The sequence below is a fragment of the Artemia sp. Qi Xiang Cuo genome, chromosome 5 (assembly GCF_049724085.1).
Source record: "Artemia sp. Qi Xiang Cuo chromosome 5, ASM4972408v1, whole genome shotgun sequence".
Lineage (NCBI taxonomy): Eukaryota > Metazoa > Arthropoda > Branchiopoda > Anostraca > Artemiidae > Artemia > Artemia sp. Qi Xiang Cuo.
This window is the reverse complement of record NC_142798.1, coordinates 14290339-14300788: the sequence shown is the minus strand read 5'-3', so window position 1 is coordinate 14300788 and position 10450 is coordinate 14290339. Positions and strand designations below refer to the sequence as shown.

General features: G+C 33.7%; 1 protein-coding gene across 1 annotated transcript in view; it reads left to right on the top strand.

Annotated features, from left to right (window-relative positions):
• Positions 1-833: 833 nt before the first annotated feature.
• Positions 834-10450, top strand: part of LOC148951840 (proton channel OtopLc-like) — a 150164-nt gene continuing 140547 nt past the window's right edge. Inside the window, exon 1 of the mRNA XM_089088744.1 lies at positions 834-873. The gene's annotated coding sequence lies outside the window, so the exon portion shown is untranslated. The remainder of the gene's footprint in view (positions 874-10450) is intronic.

Below are 10450 nucleotides of genomic sequence, written 5' to 3'. Positions count from 1 at the left end.
CCTTAAAGTTCATTACTACGAACCGTTCGAAAACAAAGAGAGAAATTCCGAGAAGACAACGGGTCTAAAGCCAATAGAAAAAAAGAGAAAAGAATAAAACAGGCAAATATTTTGCCTGTATAAAACTAGTCGCCTTCAGCGTTGAGACGGGAATAATCTAAAACATAACACTTAAAAAAGAAAAGTAATTTTTTTGAAATCAAGTTAAATCCTGAGATTTTTGGGAAATTGGACCTGGATTCACAGTTAAAACAAACTATGTTAGCTGTTTTCTGGGATCTGGAATATTCTCCGAAAAAATTGTTGGGGACGATATAATCGTTATCATAATAATAGTTATCTTGATGATAAGGATGACAATGACGCCAACCATTATGTTGACTGCAATGATGGTCATGATAATTACAACGATGGCTGTGGCAGTGGGACCGTCCGTTAATTTTTAATGATTTACTTTCTTGAGTTTTCCAACTGCCCATTTCCTGATTAAATTAGAACCTTGATATTTTTTTTTTAATTAAGCTAAATCTTGGGATATTAGGGAAATTGGACCTGGAATCACTACTTATAGTATGTTAGATATTTCCTGGTAACTTGGAATATCCCCCGAAAGAATTTTCTTGGCAAGGTAGTATTAGCTTAGTAACCTTGAAGAGAGAAGGTAAAAAAAAAAATAATAAAACGCACGCCATAATTTGTCCTTCTGCTTTGTCTGTGTCACTGCATTTAATCACTTTTTATTTGTAAGCAGGGAAGCGGAACAGAATTTATCAGGCGAATGGTGACGGATCTTTATTTGATATTTTTCTTTCGTGGCTGATACTGTTTTCAAGTTTCTTTATTTTACTCGGCTTTGGATACACTGAAACAGCGGTATTTGTTTGTATCTTTTTAAAGAGTATTTTTCATTGTTGATTAAATTTGTTGTAACAATGTTATATGCCAAAAAGGAATTTTTTCAATTTCTCTTCTTTCGATTTGATTGGCTCTTGATTCATAATAAATCGATATAATATGTTTGAAAAGGAGGAGCGGGGCTAAGGTTAGTCGAGAGGATTCTCTTAGAAAAATTTGATTGAACTGAGTTTTTCATGTATGTATTTCAAAGGAAGTAAAAGATTCATGGGACGGAGTAAAGAGTGAAGCTGTGAACAGACTGAGACAGAAGATGAGGTTTTGCAGCTTTGTTGACCTCAGGAGGTTAAGTGTTGCGATGAGTGGTCAGTAGCAGCAATGTGAAAACTGATATTTTTCAATACCCTGCCAATAAGGGGTTTATGGAAAGCTCAATAATTTGAATAAGTCTCATTATAGGTCCTAAAATCGACTTGAAACCCTAAAAATTTATTGATAAGGTGAGGTTAAATACCTTTCTTACGACGTTTAATAAGCAGGCTGGCTAAGAGACTTTGTTGTTTCAGTTTTCGATCAGAAAGGATGGAATTCATCCTATCAAACATAAAATCAAACATAATTAAACATTATCAAACATTAAATAAAAATCAAACATAAAAAAATAATAATCAAACATTATCAAACATATATAAAAATCAAACGTAGTCAAACATATAATAACCAAACATAAATAAAAATCAAACATAAAAAAATAATAATCAAACATTATCAAACATATATAAAAATCAAACATAATCCAACATATATAATAATCAAACATAAATAAAAATCAAACATAAAAAATAATAATCAAACATTAAAAAAAAAAGTTTGAATAGTATATTCATCAAAACTTTCCTTTTTGACATGATGCCCAAGCAAGGAGTTTTTATCAATTTGTATTATGTGTATAAAAATATAATGTATTAACTTATTTTTAAAACGCATCGATAAAGCATGAGTGGCTTCTACGTACTTAAGTTTGCTCACTCGTGACAATAAACCACAAACTTAAACTGTAAATAATTGTAGAAAAAAGGCTTTTCTTCTGTTATTCTTCTGTTTCTTCTTCTGTTATTCTGTTTCTTTTGTTGTAATTCTTCGTGTTTCTTATGTTATTTTTCTTATAGAACATGGTAACATGGTAACAAACAATAAGGAGTGACTTGTACTAATAATATAATAATCAAAACTCTAAAAAATTTTTTTTTTTTTTTTTTAAATTTATGAATCAAAAGAATCGACTCTATAATAACTCCAAAGATATGAATTTCACGTTCTGATTCAGCGAATCAGAGAAATAAAGATTACTGGGGCACAGCCCCAGTAATCGCGGAAATCTAAGGAAAATATGAATCACGAAATCATTACTATTAGAAGATTGGTTCAGTATAAGAAAAAAAATTGTATAAGATAAACAAATGTACGTAATTCCTTGCGCCGTTAGGGATTGAACCCAAAAAACTTGAATCATATGGCTCAGATTCTTCCACCAGGCCGGAACAAGGTATCAAATCATGTCATTTCGGGAAATGGTGATGTAAAATAGTTGTAAATTTATTCTAAATAGGTATGGTCTTGCTCTTGTATTTACTGCAGCTATCAAGCCTCTTGGTTTTTACTTGTTAAATTAAATAAAAAAAACAAGTTTTTTTTAACTGAAAGTAAGGAACGACGTTAAAATTTAAAACGAACAAAAATTATTCCGTATATGAAAGGGACTGTCCCCTCCTCAACGCCTCGCTCTTTACGCTAAAGTTTTTCATTGTTTAAAAAAAAACAGAGTTGTGAGAAATTCAAACTTTAGCGTAAAGAGCGAGGCGTTGTGGAGGGGACAGCCCCTTTCATATACGGAATAATTTCTGTTCATTTTAAATTTTAACGTCGTTCCTTACTTTCAGTCAAAAAAACTTGTTTTTTTTCATTTAATTTTTGAACGTTTTTGAATTAATGCAGGTTTTGGGTTATCAAGCCTCGTGGTTTTTACTTGTTAAATTAAAACAAAAAACAAGTTTTTCAACTGAAAGTAAGAAGCTAAATTAAAGCTTAAAAATACCTCGTTCTTCACGTTTAAGTATTAATAAAAATCCTTTTTTTCTAATTCCTAAAGACTGGCTGATTAAATAAAAAGTTTTTTTTACGGAAGTAAAGAGTGAAATTGAAACTTAAAATGGAGTCAAATTATTACTTTATCAATTATAAAAATATATCTACATAACCACCTCAAGTAAACTGACTCGTGGTATTTTGCTATATTTGTCGAATTCTAAGGACTAGAGCTTCAACGAAAACACAAAACCACCGCAAAGATGGTGTCTTAGGAGCAGAGAAGTCCATAAATAGCCTGCAGAAAAAAACAAACCCATTTATAAGGCACTCAATAGCATTTCACCGACCATGATACTGTTAACTCTTAGCATACAAAATAGTTCTTTAACAAAAATCAATCCATTTCAATTATCAATAAAATGCTAGATTTTAGAATTCTACAAATATAGAAAATTTCCACGAAAAAGGAGACACGCCGACAGTTCATCGTTTTATACCATAACATATCTATTCACTAACTTATGTTTTTCATTCCTCGGTATTTTGGCAATCGTTGGGCAAAAATTGGCGTTTGTGACACAAAATGGCAGAAAACGGCATTTTCAAGTTGCACAATCTTTTTACTGTGAATTCTATTCACATGAACCTTCTCCGAGTACTCCGAAACCATTGTTTCCATATGGTTAAAACTGGGGAAAAACAGAAAAAAGGTGATACTTTAGTCAATGTTGCTCATTTCAAGGTTTGGCAGCAGGGGGGAGGTTATAAGTCTCCAATTTTGAGTTCTTGACATTGGAAATTCTATTCATGTACTTTTTATCTGTTCGCCGGCATTTTGAGGAGTTTCAAGCTCTTTTTTCAAATCCCTGGTGATTTTTTTACATAAATTTTTGCTTTTAAGTTGAATCTATAGTTAGGTACCGAAATAAATACTATAAATATTTTACTTGTTTTAGCAGGTACTCTGAAGCATTCTTATTTGAGGGAACAAACTTACTTGTTTTAGTGGGAAAGTGTCAATCAAACTGTGTTATTAAAAATGCACTTACCAGTCAATGCATTAGGTCAACTTTGGGATAGATTTTTTCTACTCAATTTTATCCAACTATTAGGATCCAAAAAAAATATTTTCATAGGGGAAAGGAGGCTTTCCAGAAAGACAATAGGATGAAAGTTTATTTTGTATACTTTGAACCCTTCTCCTTAGGAAAAATCCTTGGATTCCTCCTCCAAAAACGTCAAACCTGTGTACAACTACGATTATTAAAAATTAATTGAATCTCACAAATTGTTTCTATTTACGGAGAATCATCTCAAGCTTAAGTCAAATTTATTCAAAATGTTATCTTTGGATCTCAGCAGTAGGATTGTAACTTGTCGCACGAAAGTGTTATTTTAGCACTATTTCATTTTGTGTAGCACTCAGAGTTGCCACCTGTAGCACGAAAGGGCTATTTTAACACTATTACAGTCAATTTTTTGACTCTAGCACCAAAAATTGCTTTGTAGCTTGCAAATGTGGGCAATTGTAGCACTTCAGGAACTGACCGTGGTGGCAACCCTGCTCAGAAGTCTACTCGTATTTGTTCTTGTAATTAAATTGTGCAAATCTTCATTCTTCCGTTTTTCAAAAGTCGTATGACTCATACATTAGTAAGTGTATTCTCAATGAACCTTCTACTGGCAGCCCCCCCCCCCCCAAAAAAAAAAACGAAGAAAACTGCCGGTAACTGACAGTTATTATCGATAACTGACGATACATAAAAATGCCAAAAAGAAAATGCCAGTAAAATAGAAACTTTACAAAATTTAAATATATAAGATATTGGGTATTTAGGTCTAAAAGAGCTTTTCCAAACATCAACTAGGCTCGTGAATAATCGACCTCTACCTGGGTAGCGTTATGTTCGGTTCCACGCGACACAATTTTCATGGAATTTCAGGCCATTTTTTGAAATTCCGGTAAATTTGTTTTCGCAATAAACTTTTACTATTAAAATTAATCGAAATATTAGTTTCCATTCCTAAGTCAGCTTCAAATCGTAGTTCTCCCTCACTTGGCAGTTTTTTTCAAAGCGAGATTTTTAGCTTTTTGTTGTCACGGGGTAGAGTTTGTTCTCTACTACGTTGCGGAGGCCACCGCAACCATCGTATTCGATTTATCGTTACTGTTGACAGGGGAAAAAATGACGACAGAGAAGAGATCATATGATTTCTACTATTTTATTAAAATTGAATATGTTAGCTATCTCCAATATCTATTTGTTATGTTAGTAAAATATTGACTCTCATCAACATATAACCTTCGTTCGATTCTAGTTTTGTCGACATTTTAGAAATGCGGCGTTCGATTCATCGTATCTGTCGATAGAGACCAAAAGAGGACATATCGCTAACTGAGGGCTAATGGAAACTGATTTGAATTGATTGACTAATGGGAAAATTATATTAAAGATTTTGAATAACTTTTTTCGAAGGGTGCATGGAATGCGGAATGATCTATTTAATTAATTTACATCAGTTTATTTCTTTCTTGGCCATTAAACTGACAATCCACGCTCATTTGTTTTTTCAGTTTCGTAGGCTATAGCCTACTTATAAATAAAAGATCTAAAACCGAACTCGCCAGCCATGACAGAAAAAGCAACAAAATATAAATATAAAGACGACAAACGGATCTATGGTCAGTAAATGAAGACGAAGAAAAAAACAAACAAAAACCCGTATCTAACAAGGCGTCTTCAGCATAGGGGAAAAAATAAACTAAAACTAAAAAATATACATATGTATATTCCGTCCCCAAAGATATATAACCGTCCCCAAAGATATGATTACTGAACCTTTCAACTATACTGAACAAAATGGCTATCTCAAAATTTTTGTGTAGTAGTGGTAGTTGTATTAGTAGTAATAGTAATTTCCGGTCTTGAGAAGGTATGGGGGTTGTAATCCCTACTCGTTTTGAGTTTGACTCGGTTATTTATTGTAATTTCTGATCATTTTGGGTTTCAAATTCCATTTCAAATTCCAAAGCACTTCAAATTCCTCTTCAATATTCTATAAATTTTCACCTTTATACGCGTAGCCTTAATAGTGCTAGTATCATAGTAGTAGTCGCAGTAGTATGAGTAGTAGTAGTAATAGTGATAGGATTAGTAGTAATAGTAGCAGCAGTAGCCGCAGTAGCAATAGCAACAGTAACATGTTGTCTTTTGGTCAGTTTAATTTTCATCTTGATACGATAAGCCGTTACAAAAATATTGCTGATACGCCTGTATCAGCAATCTGTATGCTCGTAGCATGTTTTGATTTAGTTCAACTTTCCCCTCAACTTTTTCTCTTATGTTCATGTCAATATCTTCAGCGTTGGTAGTACTTGCTACAGAGAGCAGTAGTCTTAGCGATAGTAATAGCAGCAGTACCGTAGTGTTAGTATTAGTAGTAGTGGTAGTTGTAATAGTAGCAATGGTATCGCAAAAACATTGCCTTTACTGTGAATTGATCACCCCCCTTATCATTTCCTGAAAGTTCTAAATTTATATACTGATTCATTCCTGAGTGACGCCTTTCAAAAAACATTGCCTTTTTAAAGCTATTGCAAACCTCTTGCCGTTTTTCTAATTCCAATACGAGTCTATCAATGAGGATGAGAAAAGTGTTCACTCTAAAAATTATCACTCGCAGTCATCCTTATTTCTTCATCAGGTGTTTCATCATGTCTTTTTTGGGCTGTCTCTTACCCATATCTCTTGAATACTCTTTCGACACACTTAATTCCATTGCTCTTTGTTCAAAATACTCAAAATTTTCTCGCCGAGATACGAAAAACCTGCGAAGAGATTCGTAAATATTAGCAACCGTGATCAAGTCTATTGTAGAAGCTTGAATTTCTTTACTCACTTTGTTAACCCTATCCAAAAATCCATTCCACATTACAACCATAACCACTATTTCAAATTTTTCGAGGCTCAAAAGTATTCCAGTCGCTTCGTTTCGCGTTACAGGCTTTTTGCAAAAATAATCTTTGACTGATTCTAAAGTCTTAATGACTTAGAACCAAGAATCTCTTAGACTCTTACAAGCGTCTTCTCTAGCTGATCAACGAGTCAAATTTATTCTTTTTTATGTTTTCCCTTTCATAATATCAGGCATTAATTTTTGTAAGTTCGACAGCGTCGGGTCGAACTTACAAAAAAAATGTAGATTTCTTGAAGCAACATAAAGAAGTGACAAGCTTCTGTGGAAGATTCAGCAACCGCAGTTGCAACTAAATTTAATGAGTGGGTCGAGCAAGGAACGAAAAAAGCAAAAGGTGCTTGTCTTTGAATTTTAGCATGTAAGCCATTGTATATACCAGCCATATTCGCAGCATTATCATATGACTGTCCCAGACAATCTACAATATTTATATCCAGTGTGTTAAGTTCGGAAATAATGCAGAAAACATTTCCTCAGCCTTATGTTTTACTGAGGGCAAAAAATTTCAAATCTTTCACCCGGCTCATCTGTTTCCAAAACGTATCTAATGACGAGAGTAAGTTGGTCCACATGTGCTATGTCTGGTGTAGAATCGAAGATTAAAGAAAAATATTTCGCTGCTTGTATCTCGTCTTTAATTTGTTTTAAGACTTTATGACTCTTCGCAAATGGTTTTAAACAAGTAGCTGGTACTTCCAGTTACTTGTCCCGTTTAATATGACTGTCTAAAAAAGGGTCGAATTCAGCTAACAGTTCCAAATTAATACAATAATTTCCGTTGTGTGGATCACCGAGCTTTTCATTTTTTTTTCCCCTGAAAGCGAGGGCTCTTGAACATAGTCGTTTCACCACGGCAACAACTCTCTTCAGAGCGTTTCGCCAATAGGTACTTTCTTCATCAATCTGGACATGCAGCAAATGATCAACTCCGCCATCTATATTAGATCTTAGTTTCAAACTAAGAATACTAGATTTATGGCGTGAAGAGTTTTCATGTTGAGATACTCGGTGTTCTGCATTTTTCCAGTTATTGAACCCTTCGTTCTCAAAGTGAGTTTTATTTTCTAATAAAACCGAATGCCAAACAAGGCCCACAAAAAACGGAATTTTTAGTTTCAAAATAAACCAGCCAATTTCGATCAGTAACTTCATAAGAAATAACGCTGATCAGCATATATTTTTTCACTTTTGGAGAAGTCACAAGACTTGTTTTGATCGAAACCTTTCCTAGCAATAATCTCCCTTACCGAATCACTGATTTCCCATAAGGCTGGATCTTTGTTGAGATTAATGTTGAGATTAATAACTATACTCAGCTCCACTAAGTAACTTTCTTCCATCGCTCACTTTAGTAATTTTTTATCCAAAACTTATTTCTTGTTTACAATAGTTAAAAATGTAATTATGTCTAAGTAAATTATGGGTGATTTATTTCTCAGTAAAATAATAATATTATCATTTTTACTACTTACCTATTATAAATAAGTTACTGCAGTAACGTAATTTACGAAAACTTGTAAAGAAAATTACAGTAAACACTCACAAAATCTATTCGGAAGAAAAAACTGAAACTGTTATAATTCAAAAGAAAGCGCGCTCAAAGTCAATAATGACAAGTAAGCACTGTAATATATGCATATTGAATATTTTTTTGCAATTATTATTAAAATCTGCCGCCCCCACAAAATTTGCCATCCTAGGCTTCAGCCTACTCAGCCTACTGGTAAATCCAGCTCTGTGACCACCCCTTCCGTAAGAACCGTATATGTCAATAATGGGCAACCAGTATAACTTACAGCACTTGCTTTGTGGGTATCAATTAAGCTGAACAAAATGTTTATCTAAAAATTTTGATAGGATGTGTTTGTGGGAATGATTGGCGTGGCAGGGGGGGGGGATGGCTCTTGTCAATTTTGACTCTTAAAGAGGGCACTAGAACTTTCAATTTCCAATTCAATGAGCTCCTTTCGAAGCTTCTATGACAAATTCTTCTATAAGAAGAGCTTTGGTCAGAAAAAAATAACACATTCTGCCAACATCGCTCTTTTCTAAGACAGCGCTATTGCGCAGCCTATGAAAAGCAGTTTTTTGGCCAAAAAGATTTTACTTTAAATATTATGTTTTGTTAATTACAGAAGGCAGTAGATCCAGCAGTTTCCTTTAAAATGAGACTTTGAACAGCTGTTCATGATGTTCCATGGCCCTGCTTACTACGGAGAAGGAAAAAATGGAAAAAAGATGCCTTCCTTACAAAAAAAAAAATGATTTTCCTTGTTTTTTCAAGCCAATGTATTTCTCTTTTTGTTCAAGCCACTGTAAGTTTCCTAAATAGGGTTTTCAACCAAGACGATTCCAATGGTGCACTTTTTGTTTAAATTTCACGCCAATTTTAGAGGCATTTTTTTCTCTCTCTTTTTTATTACTAAGAGCTGACTTCGTCTTTTACGTGGTTGTAGTTACCGTTGCAACCACAATAATTTGAAAACTTCTTGAAAGGAATCTAAGTAGGGATGGAAATAACATTCAAATTTTAACATTAACCGTAAATTCTCGTCAACCAAAAATATGCTTTTTTCATGAGGTTTTATTTACTATTCATAATAAGGGATGACTAAAAAAATATACATATAATAATAATAATTTTGTACAAACCGCTTACAAAATATAAGAAAGAGGCAGAGATCTTAAATAAAAGTTAAGCTCAAATCAAACAGTCCGTGGTAATGAACCGTAAGGAAGAAGCGACTCGCATCAATAGTACCCGAAACTCTAAAAATGGAATTTTGATACCAATAGATACATCAAAAGAATCAGCTTATTATACCGATTCCAAATATATAATATTCATCAAGTTTATTGCTACCCATCAAGAGTTACGAACCTGAAAAAATTTGCCCAATTTTTGAGATAGGAGGAAACACCTCCTAAAATTCAAGGAATCGTAATGAAAATCACACTATTAGATTCATTGTACCAGAGAACCCTAATGTAGAAGTTTTGAGCTCATATATACAAAAATGTGGACATTTTCCATTTTTTCCATATTTGCCGTGGATGCGTGTTTATTTTTATTTTTTTTTTCCAGGTGTGATTGTATTGAAATAATGGTTCTAGAAGATCAGGAGAGGGTGCATTTTAAACGAAAATTAAGAGTTCTAGTGCCTTTTTTAAGTGACCAAAAAGATTGAAAGGCAACCGGCCCTCCTCCCACGCCCATTTTTTCCCAACATTACTCTGATCAAAATTTTGGGATAGCCATTTTGTTCAGTATAGTCGAAACACCAACTAAATATGTCTTTAGGGTTAAAATAACCCCCCATAGTCCGTGGGTAGAGGCCTGCAAGTTATAAAATTTGTTCATTGTTTACGTATAGTATTTATTAATAGCAGGTATACAGACATTTTTCGTGGGGGGGGGGCTGTGCTCGGGAGATTCTCCATAGGGAGAATCTTCCTTTAAGAGGTAAATTTCGGGGGGGAGGGGTATTTTCCTGGGGAAATCTTACCCTGAGGGATTTTACAGAATTCC